Source organism: Sphaeramia orbicularis, chromosome 1 (assembly GCF_902148855.1).
Source record: "Sphaeramia orbicularis chromosome 1, fSphaOr1.1, whole genome shotgun sequence".
In the NCBI taxonomy this organism is placed as follows: Eukaryota; Metazoa; Chordata; class Actinopteri; order Kurtiformes; family Apogonidae; genus Sphaeramia; species Sphaeramia orbicularis.
In genome coordinates, this window is record NC_043957.1 from 18,130,541 (window position 1) to 18,147,349 (window position 16,809).

Here is a 16,809-nt window from a genome sequence, read left to right on the forward strand (position 1 = left end):
GTGAGGGGTCACCTGAAGGGGTCGCATGACTTCAGAGGGAATGTAATGTGAGAGGAAGTGTAAATGTTCATGACAGCACAAGATTAAGATGGGACAAAAAACATGTGAGACTTCTAAAAATGCCTGTTATTAACATACCTTTTTAAGTGAAAACAGGATGTGTTTCAGTCCTTTTTTATTTGTAAGTTTGAAATATGATAATCTAAGGCTGGGGTGTCAAACTCATTTTAGTTCAGAGGACACATGCAGACCATTTTGATCTCAAGCTGGTCAGGCCAGTAAAATAATATAATTACATATAAATAATGAGAACTCCACATTTTGCTCTTTCGTTTAAAGCAAAAAAAAAAAATTAACCTATCATGTTACAAAAGGTTTGAATAACCTGAAAAACCTTAAATTTGTTAAGAAAAATAAGTAAATTTTGAACAATGTTATGCTAAAGAAGATGAATCAGTGCTTCAACTTTTACCAGAATTAGAACAACAACAACAAAAGAAAACATTTAAATGTTTATTGTTCACTCAAATGGAGAAACCTGTTTTTAACCAGATTTAATGATTCAATAAGAACAGTTTTCAACCTGTAAAATGTAATATTGTCCTTTTTCTGCAAGGCATGAATATCATTTATCATTTATACATGTGCACTGCGGAGTGTAGTGGACGGACAAAGACACAAAACATTTAATAGCAGGCATAATATTGTTAAAATTCCACTTATTTTTTGTTAGAAATTTCCGACCATTCATTGTTGTTTAGATTATTCACATTTTTTTGGGAGAGGATAATTTGTAAATGTAATGCAACATAATATTGTAAAAATGTTGGAGTACAAAATTTGGAGTTTGGCCCCTGATCTAAGTTGTTTGAGAACATAGTAAAGTAAGAAATATTTGTACGTATAAAAAAAATGGGCTTAAAAATAATTTAAAAAGGACCAGATATTTGTTTACATCGCTCCATCTTCCTCCATAAATCAAATAAACCCACCTGGACACCGTCATTCGCCGCTGGTACTGTCTATCATGTTCAACTCGTTCTCTCATTGGCTGTTTTATTATGTTGCCTTTTTCTGCAAGGCAAAAAAATTATTTATCATTTATACATGTGCATTACAGAGTGCAGTGGATGTACAAAGGCACAGAACATTTAATAACAGGCATAATATTGTTAAAATTCCACTTAATTTTTGTAAGAATTTTCCAACCATTCATTGTTGTTTAGATTATTGACATTTTTTTGTGAGAGGATAGTTTGTAAATGTAATGCAACATAATATTGTAAAAATGTTGGAGTACAAAATTTGGAGTTTGGCCCGTAAGTTGGATACCCATGATCTAAGTTGTTTAAAAGCATATTAAAGAAGGAAATATTTGTACGTATAAAAAATTGGGCTTAAAAATATTTTTTAAAAAATGACCATGTATTTGTTTACATCGCTCCATCTTCCTCCACAATGTATGTATTATTATGTAGTTGGACTACACCCACTTTTCAAACCACCGTAGAACACTTAAATAACTGTTACACTTAAATCACTGTTTCACTTTATATCACAGGTGTCAAACATGTGGCCCGGGGGCCAAATCTGGCCCTCTAAAGGTTCCATTCCGGAAAGTGCAAAAATGAATCTGAACAGTCAAGGTTGTGCAAATCATTTTGGTTCAGGTTCCACATACAGACCAATGTGATCTCCAGTAAAAATAACAACACAATAACCCATAAATAATGACAACGACAAATTTTCTTTGTGAAAAATTAAGTGGAAAAATTTTAAGTGAAAAAAATAACATTTCACTGTGAAAATATTTACATTTACAAAATTATTCATTCACAATAAAATGCAAATAAATACATAAATAAAAACACAGATGAACAACCTGAAATGTGCAATTTTAACAGTATTCTGCCTGTTACTAAATGTTTTGTGCATTTATGGATCCACTGTGATCTGTAGTTGTGTTAATAATAAGAGATGCAATATTGCAGAAATTGTTCAAATTTTAGTTCCAAACTCCAAAATTTTAACAATATTCTGTCTGTTACCAAATGTTTATGTAACATTGCGTGTAATGTACATGCATAAATAATAAGTCGAGGCATAATATTGTTAAAATTGCACACATTTTTCAAATAAAATTTCTGTTTTTTTCAGGTTATTCACATCTTTTCTGTAAAATGTAAATATTTTCATTATTTAATTGGGTTTTTTTTGTACTAAAACAAAATGAAAAACTTGGATTTGTCATTATTTATAGGTTATTAAGTCATTATTTTACTGGTCTGGCCTGCTTGAGATCAAATTGGGCTGAATATGGAACTGAACCAAAATGAGTTGGACACCCCTGCTTTATATCAATGCCCTGAAATGTGAAAATACAATCAGAAGTCTTTATTTACAATATTGTACAGGAAGCCCTTTCAGAGTAGTTTCTTTAACAAGTGTCTTTTAGAGTATATATACTAACCTTATTGCCAACCTGGTACTAACCCACTATTGTGTTTTGGTCTGTTCGTTTTTGTCTTCTTGTGCTGTACGTAAGCTGCTGAATACTTGAATTTCCCCCGGGATCAATAAACTATCTATCTATCTATCTATCTATCTATCTATCTATCTATCTATCTATCTATCTATCTATCTATCTATCTATCTATCTATCTATCTATCTATCTATCTATCTATCTATCTATCTGTCTGTCTGTCTGTCTGTCTGTCTGTCTGTCTGTCTGTCTGTCTGTCTGTCTGTCTGTCTGTCTATCTATCTATCTATTTTCTCCTTAGCTTTTGAAACCATGTGAGATGTTTGAAGGTATTATCTTCAGTCCATACATTTTTTTTTATTTGGTAGTGGTTAGTTGTTCTTATTTATCTATTCTATTTATTTGTTTATTTTATTTATATTGTTGTTTTTAATTGTATGGCTTTTAATCTATTCTTGTATTTTATTGTTTTTATTAGGGTTTTATTTATTCTTCTGTATAGCACTTTTTTGTTTGTTTTTGTACAGTTTCTATGTCTTTAAATCTATTCTGTATTTTATACTTTCATTTTGGTTTTAATTTTAATTCTGTACAGCACTTTGGTCCACTGCAGTTGTTTTAAAGTGCTTTACAAATAAAGTTGGACTGGCTATCTATCTATCTATCTATCTATCTATCTATCTATCTATCTATCTATCTATCTATCTATCTATCTATCTATCTATCTATCTATCTATCTATCTATCTATCTATCTATCTATCTATCTATCTATCTATCTATAATCAAATAAACCCGCCTGGACACCGTCATTCGCTGCTGGTACTGTCTGTCATATTCAACTCGCTCTCTCATTGGCTGTTCCACTGTTCAGTCAGCCAATAGGGCATTGGCCGGGGGGCGGGCAGGTTGCGCTCAGGTCGGCACAAAACGCAGAGCGAAAAGCCGCTCCTTTGTGAAGGAGTGGCGGCGGCGACGCGCACAGAGGTTCAGCAGAGTGAAGCCGCACCCTGTGAGCTCCTGGGAGTCAGTCTCACACGGCGCACATTTCTACGCACAGGTAGAAGCGTTTCGAACAACCGGAAACGAGGAAAAAGTCGGAACGCAGGTGGCGGAGGACTTGTTCAACCAGGCGACTTCAAGGATTCATAAGAAGGAAAACACTGAGAGTTGGAGGAGAGTCTCAGAAGAATCAGAAACAGAAGAACTAGGAGTTGTTTTTTTTATTATTATTATTTTAATTTTAATTTTTATTGTCCTATTTGCGCGTGGTTCTTAGCGCGGACGCTCGCGCTGCGCAGGAGGTGAGCTCAGGTACGAAACCAACTCCTCCAGTCTGGGTTTACCTGCTCAACGACTTCACAAAGGCAATAAAAGGTGAGTTGTATCCCTCCACCCATTGTCCACATCAGTGTATTAGCATGTGTTTGTAGTTCTAATGTGTTTTTTTTTTAGTGCGGGGCTCCGGGCTGATGGGAGCCCGCAGGCATCCGCACACAGTCTGGAGTTCATTACAGCCTCAAATCCCCAGCAGCCACTGGGACTGAGCCCGTCCTCATAAACCACCTCTTAATGCCAACAAACAGCCGTCCCCGTCCTCCACTCAGTCGTCATTTTCATTCCCACACTCACAAACTGTCAATAATTAAAGAATGGTTCATTTAGGTGGAACCGCAGAACGCGCGTCAGGACGCATTAACCCTTTCATGCATGAATTAGGAGAACCTTAGTCAATATTTCTTTTCTTGAGTGATTTATTCCTCTTTAGGTATAAAAAAACAATGCCATTTTTTTTTAAATGAACCTATTTTTCATGGAGTTAAAAAACATGTCCACTCAGCTGGACATTTTTTTTTAACTCCATGAAAATGTAAATAATTAGTGTCAAATAAAGTTTGTCATCATTTCATGGTCATCTGATATGACCCATTTGGACGTTCAGAGACTCCGTAGTTACCGTAGAAACACCATCATCTTCTACAACACAGGTGTCAAACATGCGGCCCGGGGGCCAAATCCGGCCCGTCAAAGGGTCCAGTCCGGCCCCTGGGATGAATTTGTGAAATGCAAAAATTACACTGAAGATATTAATCTTTTTTTTTTTTTTTTTTTTTTTTTTTGCCAAAATGTTTTTATTTAAATTTTTATCATTTTAACAAACAAACAACAAACATACATCAGATCTATGCAACCTGCCGACTACAAACACAAACATCGTTATGTTTACAAAAAGAAAAATAAGTAAATAAATAAATAAATATACACAAAATGTAGAAATCTGAGCATCCACCTTCAGAAACCATAATGGTAACTTTTTCAAATGTTTGCATTGTCCTCCAGTAAATTTAGATTCTTAGCATACACAATGAAAGGATTCCAAACACGTTCAAATGACTCCTGTTTGCCCTTAAGAATATAGGAAATTTTCTCTAGTGGAAGGGTAGAAAGCATCTGCCGTATCCACGACTAACAGTTGGTTTATGAGTTCTTTTCCAAAATAACGAAATGCATTTTTTAGCAATAAGTAGACTGAAGTCTATAAAAATCTGTTCATTTGTTGTATATTTATGTTTTCCTGGATATATGCCAAACAGAAATAACTTTGGGTCTAACATGACTTGTTTAGAAATAATTTTTTTCAATTATTTCCCTGATTTCCCTCCAGAACAATGCAGTTTGTGGACAATACCACATACAGTGAACCAGTGTTCCTTTGTATTCTGAACATTTGGAGCATACATCAGGTATATTCTTATTATATCCGTTGAGATCTTTTGGCATAATATAGACTCGCATCAACCATTTAAACTGGATTAGTCGAAGGATATTAATCATTTTAGTTCAGGTTCCACATACAGACCAATTTAATCTCAAGTGGGTCGGATCAGTAAAATATTACCAGAATAACCCATAAATACTCACAACTCCAAATTTTTCTCTTTGTAAATGTAAAAATTTTCATGTCATTTTACTGTATTTACACTAAAACAAACTAACATTTCACAAAAACATGAATAACCTCAAGAAATACAAACATTTTGAAATGTCTGAAGCGTTTACATGTTTAAATGATAAACTGAGACATAATATTGTTAAAATTGCACTTAGTTTTCTTAAGAAATTTCAGTTTGTTCATGTTATTCACATTGTTTTAAAGAATAGTTGGTATATGTAAACATTTTCATCAAATAATTTTACTTTTTTTGCTCTAAAACATAGAAGAAAGTTTGGAGTTGACATTATTTATATATTATTATGTTATTATTTCACTAGTCCGGCCCACTTTAGATCAAATTTGGCTTAATGTGGCCCCTGAATGAAAATGAGTTTGACACCCCTGTTCGACAACATTGATTCACCAGTAAAACCCATGGAGGTGGATCAATGATAGTGGATGGACACACTTGATTAAGGATAAATTTGCTGAAAAAGTCACTTTTTTTCTGTTTACACTGTTTCTTATTCAATAACCTTTGAATTTACTCTGAGTTTTAATAAACATCAACATGATCAACAGATTAAATATAATTAAATACCTACTTTACACTGAAAAAACGCTAAATACAGAGGATAGTATAATAATAAATGGTGATAAATACTTCAGAAAGGTTAAATGGAGAGAAAAAATCATTTGGGAACTGCCATCAAAAAACAAATGTTGGGTCTTTATGGGTTAAATATTAATAACATTTTATTTCCTAGCCTTTATATTCACTCATGCAGATATTATTCAGGTACTGTTACAGAAATTCAGGTTAAATTACATTGTAGAATAGCCGTCCACTGTAGTGACCACTATGCATGAAAGGGTTAATGCAGGGGTGTCAAACTCATTTTAGTTCAGGGGCCACATTCAGCTAAATTTGATCTGCAGTGGGCCGAACCAGTAAAATAGTAAAATAATATATAAATAATGTCAACTCCAAGCTTTTCTGTTTTAGAGTGAAAAAAGTAAATTTACGTTATGAAAAGGTTTACATCTACAAACTATCCTTTCAAAAGATGTGAATAACATGAACAAACTGAAAAAATAAGTGTAATTTTAACAATATTCTGCCTCCGTTTATCATTTACACATGTACATTATCATAACTTACAGATCACAGTGGATCTACAAATACACAAAACATTTAATAACAGACAGAATATTGTTAAAATTGTACTTATTTCTCTTCAGAAATTTCAGGTTGTTCATATTTGTTCAGCTTATTCACATTTTTTTGCAAAATTATAATTTGTTTTAGTGTAAATACATGAAAATATTTACATTTACAAAGAGAAAAATTTGGAGTTGTCATTATTTCTATGTTATTATGATAGTATTTTACTGGTCCTGATAAAATTTCAATCGTCTTCTTCTCCGAAACTACAGTTCTGATTGACTTCAGACTTGGTATACAGCTTCTTTATGATCATGTCAACACAAGGTATTAAAATTATTTTGGTCCGGATCTGATTCTGGATTTGGTGCGACTTTGAAAAATTTTCCCATTATAAGAGATAGGAAGTGGACGAAGTAGGCCAAACTAGTAAAATAATAATATATAAATAATGTCAACTCCAAACTTTTCTCTGTTTTAGAGCGAAAAAGGTAAATTTACATTATGAAAAGGTTTACATCTCCAAACTATCCTTTCAAAAGATGTGAATAACATGAACAAACTGGAAAAATAAGTGTCATTTTAACAATATTCTGCCTCAGTTTATCATTTACACATGTATATTATAACTTACAGATCACAGGGGATCTACAAATACACAAAACATTTAATAACAGACAGAATATTGTTAAAATTGTACTTATTTCTTAAGACATTTGAGGTTGTTCATATTTGTTCAGCTTATTCACATTTTTTTGCAAAATTATACTTTGTCTTAGTGTAAATACATGAAAATATTTCCATTTACAAAGAGAAAAATTTGGAGTTGTCATTATTTCTATGTTATTATGATAGTATTTTACTGAATCCCGCCCACTTGAGATTGAATCGGTCTGAATGTGGAACCTGAACTAAAAGGATTGTTCATATCTTCAGTGTAGTTTTTGCATTTCCCAAATTCATCCCAAGGGCCAGACTGGACCCTTTGGCGGGCTGGATTTGGCCCCCGGGCCGCATGTTTGACACCTGTACATTAATGGATGAGGCCAAGATCAGTTTTTGTTTTCCTAGGTCTAGAGGCGAGCCCTCTTTAGTTTCACCTTTACATTCTGATGTGATCCACTTCCACAGCCCTGCAGTAAATGTTCCCAGTGTGAAGGTTACAGCCTTGTGTTCAGCTTTTATTGACACTGTGTCATTAAGTGTTGACTCAACTCCTTTAGTGGAGGTTGTTTTGTTGGATTATAACAAGAGCAGTTGGTATTTTTGCTGAAAGTGTTAAAGTGTTATCGCTTTATGTATTCTGTCATTTGTTTTGGAGTGGAATAGTACTGCTTTCTGTCTGTTCTTGTCATGATTCACAGTAGTGCAGGTTTTCGCTTTGACTTGTAGGTTTTTGAACTGATTTGCATCCGTTTTGCCTGTTTGCAAACTGCACATGAGCAGATTCAAGTGTCTTTTAACCTCAGGTGTACTGCTGTGTAAATGCTTACCATGTAACATGAGTATATTGAGTTTTTTAAAAAATTTTTTAGTGTGAATAAGATGACCGACCTGCTGTTATACATTCCCTGTGTTAGATTAAAAACTGAATTTTCATTGTCACCACTATATGAACATGTGTGAGAAAACACTGTAAAAGACTATCTGAAATGCAGTCGATGTGAAAAACCAGTTTACATGCTTCATTTCAGCATATTTAGCATTTGAGACATTGAACCCATCAGACTGAGTCTAGTGCTGTCATTGTAGACACATTTTAGTTCATTAGTTGTGTGTTTGTTCAACACTTTAGCAGCAAAACTGTTGGTTGAATTCATACCAAATTGGGTTTATAGATTGCCAGTGACCCAGAATAGATGTCATCACATTTTGGGAAAGGTAGGTGAAAGTTCACATTTTTTAAAATGATTTTTAAAAATATTTTCCCATTTACTTTATTTAGGGGCAGGGTTTGTTGTGCCTGGAACCCTTTGTCGTCATATATTACAGCCCAAAAGTTTTGCTGGTGACACAAATTGAGTCTTTGCATATGTCTGATTGATTTGCCAATAACATTCATTGAATCTTATAAAATGCTGATGATTATGTGATTCTGAAACCTAATTTGATCCACTGGCGAAACTCTTGGCCATGACTGTAGTATTTTTATCCCGAACAACAGTTGGTGGATGATGGATTGGGTTGATTGATTAATTGATACCAATAGACATTTTACAAACTATTGGTATTGGCAGAACTGGGCTCTTATTGTGGCTCATGACTAATGTCAGGTCTCTAAACTGACAGTACTGACACTGAAAGAAAATAATAGCTCAAAAATAACGTCCTGCAGGAGCCAGTGATATTGGCTGATTGATCAGCTTTTTGCCATTAGAAATCATTAGTGTCTTATCTGACTGAATTTACTAACAGTTGACCTCTATAGCCCAAGTTGCAACACGTCCAAAACCACTGCGATAGGTATGAAATCTTGCTTTTCATTTATATTCATATAAATTCCATGTAATGTCAAGTAGGCAACAAAGTCTAACGCAACCTGTTGAGTAAGGAGCAGGAGAAAATAAAGTTTGTATGTCCACAGTGCCTTCAACACATAACCAACTCTTAAAGTAACACAACTGAACTTGTTGCTGCTTCACCTTCATGACAGATTAAAGCCTCTCTGTTCAGTATTATCCACAGTGTCCAACAGAAACGATGTTTTGAGCATTTTTTTTTTTTTTTAAATGGAGGAAGAGAATATCTGTTTACGAAAATATTGATCAGGGCATAAATGTTCTGCAGCTCCCGGGTTCATCCCACTGAAAGACTGGCGCCACTGTAACAAGAGGGTCAACATTGCAACCGGCTCACTGGTCAGTGGTCCGAATGCTGTTATTGCAGATTCATTTAAGATTTGCAGAACTTGGGTTTTGTCTGGTGGCTGACAGCTAAAAATAGGCTTCTGACCTTGAGGGAAAGTATTGCTCCAAAGATAACCCCCCCATGTAGATTTTTTTGTCTAGATGTTCAGGTCCAGATGTGTTTATTCATTTAGTTCCTTTGACTTAGATGTTCCATTCAGCAGTTGTTCAAAGATGACTCATTTCAGACACGCACGCAGAAGTTTCATGCAGTCAGAATTGTCAGTGGAAACAACACAGAATGACCCTCTATCTACCACAAACCTTTACCTGTAAACTATGTAAACTAACTAAACTAACCAATAGTTTTTGAGAATCAATGCAGTGTTACAAAACATACTACACCCAGTTATATACTTAAAGGTATTGACGTGACATCCCTGTCCTAAACTCAAACGTACTTAATTTAAAGTGATGTAAAAAAAAAAAAAAAAAAAATAACACAATAAATAAGAGAAAGTTGGATTATTGATGAATTAATTCAGCAGCAGTAATTTCTTCAAATTTCAATAATTGTTAAAGTTTATGAAGTCAAGACTTGCTCATTTTGCTGAAAGTGACGCAGTGTGTGACCAAAATGTTGCCATAATCAAAATCATTGTATTAATTGATCTATAGTTGTCACACTAAATGTCAAATCATTGTTTAGGACAAGTTTAAAGGGTGATTTTTGGTTTTGTAGTCAAAGTTATGTGTGATGTTAAATTCCTCTTTATGGTCAGAACATGATGACAGTTGCCAAGCAGCCAAATATTTCTTCAGATCTAACAACAGAACGCAGAATAAAATGTCAAAATATGCCAAATTAAAGAAAAGAGTATTTCACAAGCTTAAAAGACGAAGGAAATTAGAGCTGAAACAAATGATCAGTTTGAATCGATTGAAAAAATGGTTTGATTACAATTTTCCTAAGTCCCAGGTTTGTTTCCTTAATTTCGCTGCCGCTAAACATTGGTTCTGCTGTTGTGTTTCACACGGATGTTTAATTAGCGTAGCTCAGAAGAGACGAGGACAAAAAGGCAGAAAATGTCTATATGTTCACTTTTCTTCATTGGAACATCACTTACTCCTTTAAACTTCTAAGCTTTTACACAAACATTAAAAATATTTGGCTTTACTTTTTTTAAAATTGTAAGTTAATTCCATCTTAAGTTCAGTTAGTAAGTTGGATATAAATATGTATGTATACACTGTTGTTATAGTTATTTCTATAGCGATATTTTTTATATATCCTTTTACTTTTATATTTTTTTTGGTTGTTGTTTCAGCTGTTTCTGAAATAAAAGATTTTTTTTTTTCACCTATTCAAATAATTGTTCGATGGAATTTAAAAAAAAAAACCCAACACATTAACTGATTACAAAAATAATCGATAGCTGCAGCTCTAAAGGAAACATTTTGACTCATTTTCATCTTATTGCTCAGTTTGACGTTTGGTAAATCGTTAACATCAATGTGAGGGAAGATTGATGATTGATCTGTACATCCCAACTCTAAAAAGCCTCCTGGTATATTATTATCTGACTATTTTCAGTTAAATGATGAGGTCTAGTTCTGAGAAACAGGACTGTCTTCACAAAACGAACAAACCTCCAGTGACTCTGACACTTCAATATGAAACTGTGTATGAAACAGTTTCACAGTTCAGTGTTTTCATGGAGTTATTGCCTCTTCTGTTGTTCATTTATGAGGATTTAGTCAAGGATCACTGAGTCTGTTTACATGACCATGAAAATCTGATACCTGTTAGTAATTTGATAATTGTAATAATCCGATCTGATGCGTTTACTTGCACCTCAGAAATACAATTATTGAATATACCCTGGTTTAGACATTTCAGTTGGACTTCTTTTGGAGTTTGTACGCATGTTGTGACACTGGAATCAAACCTCCTATTAATATCTTCCACACATGTTTGACTGTCACTTCCTTTCTCTATGATTTCTCTTTTTGTTTATACACACATGTAAAGGAACGAAATAAATCAGATTAGGCTGTATAAATCCATGAAGACATTGGAGAATGTAGGTGTAATAATCAGATTTCTCATAATCTGATTACTGCTGTAATGATGCATGATCACTTGAATAATATGATAACCCCAGAAGTCAGATGATTGGAGTATTAAAGGAGTGATATTTTGCTTTTATTTAAAAAAAAAAAAAAAAATGAAATTATGCATTTTAAAACATTTCCCTGTGGTTTACATAAACTGTAAATGCTCTGCTTGGGTCTGAATTCTTCATTAATTCAACTCCACAGGTCCATCTTCAACCCTATTTCTGAGTAATGACACCAGAAAGGTCGTTTTGTGTGCTGGCCCTTTAAATGCAAATGAGTCACTTCATGCCCCACCCCCTCCAGGCTGTTGGTCGGGCTTTCTGTCCAGTTCAGCCACTTGTGTTTGTTAATACAACCAACAACTGAACATTTTAGGTAAGCGGCTTGAAGTTTGGACATATTTTCAGTATGGACTACAACCACTGCTGAAAAACAATTATGACGTACTCAGAGAAATATTTGTTGGAAGTCTTGACCTTATATATGCAAATGTTGTGACGTAACAAGTTATAAAACAACAAATTAAGCAGGAATTAAAACAGGTTGTAGAAACCCACTTGATTTTTGCCGGAATGAATATAAATATAGCTTTGCAGCACCTGGAGGGTTCAAATTCAAACTTGATGAACTATTTGGGTCCAAATACACAAATAAATGAACCAAAGACTAATAAAAGTGGGTTTAGCCAAATATGACCCCTTTAATATGCACGTAAATGGGCTCACTGTTACTGCACCCTCGGCTTAGAACTGACCAAGACAAGTATGATTCATTCGCTTAAAAATGGGATATGAGATCTTAGAAAAACGGTTTGAGCAAGCTACATTTTGAAAATACTCAATTCAAAAGTCCAAACCCCTTTCTTCAGACATCCCCCCCAATGCCACGCCTCCATGCATACCTCATTCAGTCTCCTCCAACACCCCCCCGCTTGTACAGAACAGCCCCAGTTCATACCTATCTGGCTAACGTTACACTTCCAACTGATTTATGTTAGCGACAAAACAGTTTGCCGGTGAACTTTCCATCCTAATATAAGCTAATACAGGGTGACACAAAAAAACGGGAACTTTTTAACAATCCAATAAAACCAAGAGTGATGGAAGAAAAATATTTTATTCATAGTAACTGAAACCTTAAAACATGCCATTTAAGAAACAATGCTGGAATTTTCACTTTTTAAAAATTACTTCCTGTAGATGGCGTCCTCCTGTACGAATGCATTCTTGAAATCTGCTGTTGAGGTTCCTCATTGATCGCTGCAACATCTCAGCTGGGATACTGTGAATTTCATCCTGAATTCTCTGTTTTAACTCATCCAGAGTTCTTGGTCCAGTCGTGTACACTTTACTCTTGAGATAGCCCCACAAGAAAAAATCACAAACGGACAAATCTGGCGATCTAGGGGGCCAGGGAACGTTACCGAAACTTGAGATCACACGGTTACCGAACAATTCTCCCACAGCCGCCGATGGTTACTAAAATGGGGGTGTGTTTACTTGCTCAAGGTCACCGTCTCGCAGTGCTGCCACTTGCTCATGTCTGCCAATACGCACTTCAAAAATTCCCATTTTTTTGGGTCACCCTGTATAAACCAAGCTCTGGCTCTGGCTTAGTTTCCTGTACAGTTACTCCAAACCTCTGAGAACGCACGGTTCATGCACGAAGAGGGGTACAAGCAGAGGGGGGAGGGACAAATGGCAGTTGAGTTTGATAGACATATCACCGTTCAATCATTTCGTTTGGGCGCTCAAAATGATTGGATGGTGTTTTTTCAGTCCTGTCCGTTCCACAGGTGACTAAATTTTTTTTAAATTTTTGTGTTAGAGCATTTAATGAATTGGTTGTAATCGGGGTGTGAAGGGGATTTTAAGCAATATAATAAAAAATACTCTGGGAAAACATCTCGCACCTTTAAAGAGAATGACAGTGGATGGTTCCAGATCTGCCTCCAGCTCTGGCACAGCGTCGATGGAGCGCTGGACGTATAGGTCTGGCTATGTGACACTATGCAGACGTAAATGTTTAGTTGGTTGCTCCGCAGTTTTCATGCTAGCAGGTGTCAACTTTACACAAGCATAGACGTCCTGTGTAGATTGACCGGAGTGGTTTCCCTGTGCGAGGGGAAGTGGAGGTGCGTTTGCGTGCGTCTGTGTCATTAGATGGCTAAAGGTGATCATTACGCACACGTCTACCGGTCATGTGGAAGTCCATATTTCACAGTTGGTTTTTCAGAGGAAGCAGTTAATTTAAAGAGCCATAGAGCGGGAGCCAAATGAGTTGCATAGAATTTCACTGTAATGCCAATAGTTGTCTATCAGAGAGGAGGAAAAGGAGGAGGAGACGCGGGTGTGGCTGCTCTGGTAATGACCGGTTTGCATTCTTCACACACAAACACAGATGCATGATGCATAAAAACACACAGTTGTGCGTACAGTAGGCAGCTTTTTAGAACCACACAGGCTCCAAGTACTACAGTGAACTTCATGTCCCGGAGGAAAAAAAAAAAAGAAAGAAAAAAGAAAAAACTGAACTTAGCTTTTTGCAGTTTAAGCTTCTGTTAACAAAGACTAAACACTAAAACAAACACATGGTAGGTTTTTGTTTTCAGACGTTTACTTTGCAAATATCTAAAGTGTTAGTTGATCCGAGTTAAAACAAAAAAGCCTGGTGCTAGAGGAGAATGATTTCATATCAACATAGTTTGATCATTAATCAGTTGAAAAATCACTGCAACCACTCTAACAGTTTTAGATATATACTTATTTGTTTGTTTTAAATTGAATTGCGAAAAACAAACCTTCACATCTCTGTACAATGATATATTTTCTAGTTGGCGCTTATTCTATTTACGATGCAGTGTTGTAGGAATGGCGTAAATGTGGCACAGCTGGATTCCAGGATGAGCTGAAAAGAGTTTGTTGGCCTAAGTTCAAGGTTTCTTTGACATCATAAAGCATATTTTGGTTGATAATTTGAGGATTAATGCTCTAATTATGACACTACATGCATGTCACAGTATCAAGATTGAGTTCATTCTATTTGAGATATCGTTTTGTTTTTTTGGTTTTTGTTTTGTTTATAGCAAACATGACATGATTCAAAGACGAGTTTCTTTCACTTACATATTCACTCCATTTGAGATTTTTTAATGTATTTTTAGTTCATATTCTGATTGAATCTAATCAGTAATGAGTATTTACAGCTGCTAGTCACGTACTTAACCCCACACCTGTCTGAAAATACCAGCGATTAGTCTGTGTCCTGGGGTAAATTTTCCACATAAATGAGTAGAATTAACAAATGGTCTGTTCTAAGTAAAAACCGAAATTTGGCTTTTAAAACAGCTCCATGGGGGCGAACCCAATTTAAATTCACATTTAGGCATTTAAAAACATTTAAACACATTCAGAAACACACAACAGGTAAGAAACAAATACGAAACAAGTGAAATTTGTTTAGGACCGCTGTATTAGAGGGGATGAAGGATTTCTTTACAAATGAATTCTGATATACTGAAAACTAAGTGTAGAATTTTTGCCAGATGATGCCAAAAAGCCATCACATGCTACAGCTTTAACATAGGTTATTAATTCATTTATTTATTTAGTGTTAATTTCTGTGGGACAAGTATAGATTGTTGCCACAGAACAAAGCATTTATAGTCTAGAGGCGAGGTCAAGGGCGTCTCAGATGGACAGTCCACTACTTTTTAATTCATAACTTTGAACCAGACAAGTTTAAGACAAATATTACACATAATTGTAAAGGTCTAAATGTCATCTTAAACATACCCAAAGGGCAAAATTTAGTTTCAAATATTTTTAAAGGAAAATATCAAAAACTACTGTGTCATGGATGGACAAAAAATTAACGTATATTTTTTGCAAGAATTACAAAGTTCTCAAAAGTGAAGTTCCTCTGACATTTTCACCTAAAATGTATTCAGTGTAAACCTTAAACTCTTTATTTTACAACCTAATAATTGGTTAGAGGAAAAAAATATTTCATCATACATAAATGGCAAGAGTTTTGAAAAATGGCAGCGTCACGGATGGACAACAAAAGTAAATATCAAATTAAACATTTTTTAATTCAATTATCAATATCATATACATTTTTTAAACAATATTTACAGCATATAAATACTATTAACATTATATTCAAATGTATTTTGCATAGATATATGCATTTATTAATTTTAATGTGTTTTTCTTGTATGTTTTATATATACTTCTTGAAATTGTTTTTTTTTTTTTTTTGTTTTTTTTTTGTTTTTTTTTGCCACATACAGACAAGGAACCGAATATGATAACTTCACTGACCTAGATTTCTACATGACGATAAAATAATTGTGAAAATTTTCACAAAAGTAATAAAGTCTTGTTTTATCCTCCAATAACAAACTAAGATTGACATTTAGAATTTCAGAGTATTTCTAGAAGTACCCTAAAAAGGGTTAAAGGACATAAAACACAGTATAAAAACACTGTCACAGGAGTACACAATACAAACTAATTCACAACAATGTACACTAGATCAAGAGAGAGTGAGTTATTTATGACAACATGTGTTCCCTCTTTAAAAGGTTGAAGTGATTCCAGATTGTGTCCAGGTTGAGTTCAGAAGGTAGAGCTCCACATATCGATATCAGAGAGCAGATCAAGCAATTTGCCCAAATGAGGATTTGCATAAACGCACTTTACAGTTCCCATTGGATGCTCCTCGTCTTACTGAGGCTGAGACTGAACCTTTAATTTCAGTCCTAAAATTGTCTGATGTTTTAATGTAAACCCTGTTCTGTTGCAACGGTGCGCTGCAGACTGTTAAAGTCTAATCAGAACAGTCAGTCCATGCCGTACGTTGGTGGTGGTGGTTTCACATCCTGTTTGCTCAGTCACTCTTCACGCGGTTTGTCTGTAATAGATCAGCACGGGAGATACTGCACAGGTTGTTTTATTGCACCTGAGTAAATCATACCAAGTTAAAAAATCCCCTGTGTGCATTCCTGGAGCCACCACTGTCATAAACTTTACTGTCTGTCCACTATCTTTTACACACATCATATTTATTGTACAGTTGTGGCCAAAAGTTTTGGCAGTGGGACAAATTTTGTTTTTGCAAGCTTTGCTCCTGCAGTTTTTTTTCCTGTGCATTTCTCATGTACACTGAAGAATAATTATAAGTATTTTCTGAATTTCAAAACATTTTATTGGCAAATAAATAACATTCATGCAAAGAGTGGAGTCGAGCCACTGCTA

General features: G+C 34.9%; 1 protein-coding gene across 3 annotated transcripts in view; it reads left to right on the forward strand.

Moving 5' to 3' along the window:
• The first annotated feature begins 3,448 nt into the window (after positions 1-3,448).
• lpar2b (lysophosphatidic acid receptor 2b) overlaps positions 3,449-16,809 on the forward strand; it is a 37,663-nt gene continuing 24,302 nt past the window's right edge. For all 3 annotated transcript variants that reach the window (XR_003936763.1, XM_030148621.1, XM_030148630.1), the window contains exon 1: positions 3,449-3,858. The gene's annotated coding sequence lies outside the window, so the exon portion shown is untranslated. The remainder of the gene's footprint in view (positions 3,859-16,809) is intronic.